This window comes from Anabrus simplex, chromosome 5, assembly GCF_040414725.1.
Source record: "Anabrus simplex isolate iqAnaSimp1 chromosome 5, ASM4041472v1, whole genome shotgun sequence".
In the NCBI taxonomy this organism is placed as follows: Eukaryota; Metazoa; Arthropoda; class Insecta; order Orthoptera; family Tettigoniidae; genus Anabrus; species Anabrus simplex.
Genome location: NC_090269.1, coordinates 43,477,990 through 43,484,235, shown reverse-complemented (window position 1 = coordinate 43,484,235; position 6,246 = coordinate 43,477,990). Strand labels below are relative to the sequence as shown.

At 42.1% G+C, this 6,246-nt stretch overlaps 1 protein-coding gene across 1 annotated transcript in view; it reads left to right on the top strand.

Annotated features, from left to right (window-relative positions):
- Positions 1-548: 548 nt before the first annotated feature.
- LOC136873716 (BTB/POZ domain-containing protein 2) overlaps positions 549-6,246 on the top strand; it is a 770,371-nt gene continuing 764,673 nt past the window's right edge. Inside the window, exon 1 of the mRNA XM_067146852.2 lies at positions 549-692. The gene's annotated coding sequence lies outside the window, so the exon portion shown is untranslated. The remainder of the gene's footprint in view (positions 693-6,246) is intronic.

Genomic DNA, 6,246 nt, shown 5'->3' with positions numbered 1-6,246 from the left:
TTGCCTGGTTTGAAAATGGGAAACCATGGAAAACCATCTTCAGGGATGTCTTGAAGTGTTAGACTTACAACAAAGTTGCACTCGTGATGTGAAATTATTTCTATCATAAGCAACCACTTCAAATCATTAAGATAATTTGCAATTCTGCAAATGCTTCTGTTCTAAATCTTGAGTACAGGATTCATTATCTTACGTAGTGTGTAAAATCGTTGTAGTTTCGATTTTCTGTTCTTAAATGAATGTGTAGTTTTGAAAGGCGAAGTGTGGTATAACAAAAAATTACGGTAGAGTTTGACAGGTAAACTTGAGACTGGAGAATGGCGGAGAATAGGAAATGAAATTGAGACCGTTATTTCACTCTGCTCACAGCATATCGTGTACGCACGGTGTCTTGCAGCTTATTATCTTTCTTCACACAGACAGTACCTTGATAAACCTTGGTGGGTGGATGCAATCAATAACACAGCAGCCACGCAATGTGGAAGCGCCTGGTAGGGGTTGGTGCGCACGAGCTAGAGCCATTCGTAGGCTGTGAGGCGCGTCGTTCGCTACAGAGTACTGGGCCGCGTGCTTTGCGCGTGCTGAATCTGCAGTGCGCGAGTGTTGTGATTCTGTTAGTGTGTGTGTGTGTGTCTGTGTGTCACAACTCAAGCCGCTAGCAGCAGTCAGCCGCCGACAGGGAAAGCACTAAGGTAAAGCTTGCTTTCAGGAGGTCATCACTAACATGTGTGGGTTAGCGGGACTTCTCACAGAAATGTTTCGTTTCAGTACAGAAGATTCTTAGTTTTAAAAAAATGGCTTTAGATCATTGACAGACCAAACAGCCACCTGGATATTACAAAATACTGTTTTGTTCTTTACAATTCATTACATTTCATTGACAGATTGGAATATATAACAAATTTTACATATTAAGTACAGTGCACGATTTTTACATTATAATACATAAAGATCCATACAATAGCATTCACATTTGTACACAAGTTCTTTTACATAATTCTTTGTAGTAGTATACACTATTTTTTTAGATGCCAGTAGTGTAATTATGGTGTACGGTAACTGTTGTTTGACGTGGACAAGAGATGTAATAAGCACATTTTGAAAAAAAAATCGACCGGCCATCACGTGTACAATGTGATGTGTCCACTATATAGACACGGTAAAGGTGACTTCTGAAACTTCCGTGACTGAATTGCATTCGAGTGACTGTCGAAATGTATCGTCGTTGAATATTCCATTGTGCGACCCAAGGACTCTGTTCGATCATTGAGTAATATTTACCTTTATGGCCCTTTGTTTCTTCCCACTTCTTTGTCCAATGACTATAGGATCTTTTGTATATAATTTCTGTATAATCCATGAAATTGTTGGTAGTATTCATGACCTGTCCACTAACGCATGCTTCCTTCGCTAAGGAAGATGACTAGTTACTCTAAAACATTCACAAAATACTGGACGCTGAACATTAACAATTGTACCCCGTTTTGACCCTTAACTGGTAGGGTAGATCTGAGCCGTGTAACTAATTTAACTCAGGTCAAAACGATCCAAATATTTAAAAAAAAATTGTGAATTGTAAAATTACTCTGTTGTATTATTAATTATCTGCTTTACTTCGATCATAAAAACTAAGTAAAATTATGTCTCACAATAACTAAATATTCAGGAAAAGAAACATCATATAATTTTCTGTGTGAGTACTTTTCTGCAAATACTGAAAAAAATGTTCGAATGAAGGATTTTACAGATGTTATTAGAACAAGAATGTGCGATTAAAAGTACAAACAGCGAGCTCGATAGCTGTAGTCGCTTAAGTGAGACACGTATCCAGTATTCGGGAGATAGTGGTTTCGAATCCCACTGTCGGCAACGCTGAACATTTCACACCAGGCAAATGCTGGGAATGTACCTTAATTAAGACCACGGCCGCTTCCTTTCCACTCCTAGCTCTTTTCTATCCCATCGTTGCCATAAGACCTATCTGTGTCGATGCGACGTAAAGCAACTTGTAATAAAAGTACAAACAAATCTAGGCTTGTAAGTGGCACGCCCCTTTGTACCACTTGGCTTATCTTGGAACCTTCCGCATTTTGGTCACTAGCATTGCACTGCAAGACTCCCTCGTCTTTTTGATCTGTGACTTCACATTCGTCCGCCTCTGTGGTGTAGTGGTTAGCGTGATTAGCTGCCACCCCCGGAGGTCCGGGTTCGATTCCCGGCTCTGCCACGAAATTTGAAAAGTGGTACGAGGGCTGGAACGGGGTACACTCAGCCTCGGGAGGTCAACTGAGTAGAGGTGGGTTCGATTCCCACCTCAGCCATCCTGGAAGTGGTTTTCCGTGGTTTCCCACTTCTCCTCCAGGCGAATGCCGGGATGGTACCTAGCATAAGGCCACGGTCGCTTCCTTCCCTCTTCCTTGCCTATCCCTTCCCATCTTCCCATCCCTCCACAAGGCCCCTGTTCAGCATAGCAGCTGAGGCCGCCTGGGCGAGGTACTGGTCATTCTCCCCAGTTGTATCCCCGACCAAGAGTCTGAAACTCCAGGACACTGCCCTTGAGGCGGTAGAGGTGGGATCCCTCGCTGTGTCCGAGGGAAAAGCCGACCCTGGAGGGTAAACAGATGATGATGATGATGATGACTTCACATTCAATGTAAAGTTCATTGTCTTCCAAATTGTCTCCTAATTCAGATGCGTCGCTCCGCGATCCATTTAATCTACAGCAAAAAAAAAAGAAATTCTTCGTAGACAGCTATATTTTCTTATGATCTGCCCGCCATAGTCGCTGGAAATATCCGTTCACCATAAGGAAATCGTTCAGTAATAAAACATAACTAAAGCAATAAAAATAGGGTCATAAAATACCCACATGCCAAAACTTATTATTCAACACCCGTGGTACGGAGTGGGTCAAACAGGCCTAAGCGGGAGTTTGGGCGAGCACTCGCTTGTAATGGGGTTGGTGAAGGAGGCAGCTTTTGGTAACTGGATATCACTGGTGTGAAAAATGTAACACGGACAACCGATAAGTGAGCGCGAAGAGTCTGCGACGAGTTTCTTCTACTTTATCCTTATCATTTTTTACCCAATAATGCTCTGTAACAGTGCACAAGGTATAATATCTAAAACTTCTCCATTGTGTATAGTAAACACACCGTGCCCATATTCATCCGATATGATAAGATTTGGTAGATAAGAGGCATAGATTATTATTGAGGATATATCACATTCACAGCGCAACAAGTCGCGGCGGACAACTAGAATTTGTACGTATACTTTTAATAGCACAGACTTTAGACAGCAGGCCTTATGATCTCAAGATGGTGGGTTCGATTTGAGCTCAATCCGATGGTGTTTGAGTGGATCCTCGAGTCCACCTCGTCGTGTCCGAAAATCGTTAAAGTGGTTAGTGGGACGTAAGACTGTTATTATTATTTCGACGATTCAATGTCGTTCATGTGTAACATCGTAAATTTAAAGCGTACTGAGTTCTTAGTGCATTTGACTGTGTGTTCAGCTTTTTCTAAGTGAGAGCTGTCACATGCGATATTTGGAAGAGGTAACCGACACAGTGTAGAGTGTACTATGAAATCCGGAATGGGAAAATATAAAAGTAACCAAGACCACTCAGTGAGCATTTACCCTAGTGGCTATTGTTCAGCTGTTCATGGGGCATGTGTGGACGAATCCCGATATCCGATAAAACTGTAAATAGTTTTCTGTCTTTTCTCAGTTCGAAGGCAGCGCAATGGTTGATATTTTATATTTATGGCTGTTTCTTCCCTAATAAGTCACAATTCCTTACAACACACTCACTGGTACAAATACTAGTTCCATCCGTCGAGTAGAGGCTGATATTCACGTTATATTTTACAATTTTATTTTTGACCTTGGCTAGCAAAGAGCCATACAACCAGCGACCCACAATAATATAAATGTACACAATGACAGATAAAATATAATTGAAATACGCTGGAACACTCACAAACGAAGACAATAAATTCGGAGAAACAACTTGTGATCCACTGATCAAAAATACTCCTCACGTTATTTTGCCCCTTAACAAAAACAACAACAACAACAACAAAAACAACAACAGCTGTCGATTACGCTACATAATAATAATTACAATAATTAACTTTTAATTTTGTGTGGCTATTTCTAGCCGAGTGCAGCCCTTGTAAGGCAGACCCTCCGATGAGGGTGGGCGGCATCTGCCATGTGTAGGTAACTGCGTGTTATTGTGGTGGAGGATAGTGTTATGTGTGGTGTGTGAGTTGCAGGGATGTTGGGGACAGAACAAACACCCAGCCCCGGGCCATTGGAATAAACCAACGAGTCGGACAATTACAATAATAATAATAATAATAATAATAATAATAATAATAATAATAATAATAATAATAATAATAATAATAATAATAATAATAATAATAATAATAACATTGATGCTTTCATGGCCCGTATTTGTAGACGTGATATGGGCTTGTGCAGTGCCAAGAAAACAAGCTGAAACTCTTTAGGTATAGCCCATATCCTAATAATAATAATAATAATAATAATGATAATAATAATAATAATAATAATAATAATAATAATAACAATCGTCATACTCTCAACCTACAATATAAGTATGCCAGTTCCATGGTGTAAGGGTAGCTTGCTTATCTCTTACTCAAAGATTCTGAGTTCGATTCCCGGCCAGTGCCGGGATTTTCATTCTGGACCGAGGGCTGGAACGGGGCGTTCTTAGCCTCGTGGGACCACTTGAGGGTGTGGCTGATATAGGAAGCGGCGGATCCTGTCAAGAGAGCCAAGCAGTACGACTGAAGATATACGACCGCGTGGTATCCCAGTATCTGCTGGTCGTCTGATTGGGTATCCTTCGTCTTGGAAGGCCATGGGTTCAAGTAGGTTCTAAAATTTACAGAAAAGTTTGAACTCCATAATTGAGCTGCTTCAATCGCTATCAACCCATTGCTAATGTTGTTGTTTCCTCAGCTTGAAGGCTGGTTGGATCCTCAACGATTCCACCATCAGCTAGCTGTCTTAGGTAGCCTAAAAGTCAGTGAAGAGGCGTACTCGGAAAATGAGAAGTGAGGCCATTTCCCGTTGCTTTCCTCACAGCCGAAATTCAGATGCTATTACACATGCGTCTGAAAAGCCTACTGACATGTATACATCAGCAGAATCCATGAGTAACACTTTCTCCATTCACTGGTTGCATAGGGAACTGTGTTGCAAGTACAGTAATACTCACGCCTGCCACTTTCATTATTATCTCATAACCACCGGGCGAGATGGTCGTGCGGTCAGAGGCGCGCGACTGTGAGTTTGCATCCGGGAGATAGTGGGTTCAAATCCCACTGTCGGCAGCCCTGTAGTTGGTTTTCCGTGGTTTCCCATTTTCACACCAGGCAAATGCTGGGGCTGTACCTTAATTAAGGCCACGGCCGCTTCCTTCCCACTAGTAGCCACTTCCTGTTCCATCGTCGTCATAAGAGCTATGTGTGTCGGCGCAACGTAAAGCAAATTGAAAAAAAAAATCTACATCACCAAAATGGTCGCAGATTTAGCACAATGTTATGGATATAAGTATTCGCAAGATACAGTACGCATTATGAGAGAGAAAAAAATTCTGCCACCTTCGGTGACGTTACCGTCTGTAAGGGGCTTTGCTTTGACCTATGCGAAACGCCAGTCAAAGACAGCGGAAACTCGTTTAAAACACGGCCCCATTTTTACCTACTGTGTATAGAAGGCAGAGTTCTGGCAGGCGGTAATAACGTGAGGGTGAAGATGACGAATACGGTTCCCTGGTTACCGTGGAATCGATTTTCTGTCCACGAAAATTTGTGTACCCTAATTTGATGACGCTAATTCCACATAGACCACCAGTCCAAAAACATATGCATGTTAATCATTCATTGAAATAATAATAGTAATTTCGTGTGGCTATTGCTAGTCTGGTGCAGTCCTTGTAAGGCAGACCCTCCGACAAGGGTGGCCGGTATCTGCCGTGTATGGAAGCTGCGTGTTTTTGTAGTGGAGGATAGTGTTGTGTGAGTTACAGGGATTGAGGGGACAGTACAAACACACAAATACCCAGTCTCCTAGCCAGGGGAAATGACCTTTTAAGGTTAAAATCTCCTACCCGGCCGGGAATCGAACCCGGGTCCCTCTGAATCCAACGCGACTACGGTGACCATTCAGCCAAGGAGCCGGACATGCACTGAAATAATTAAG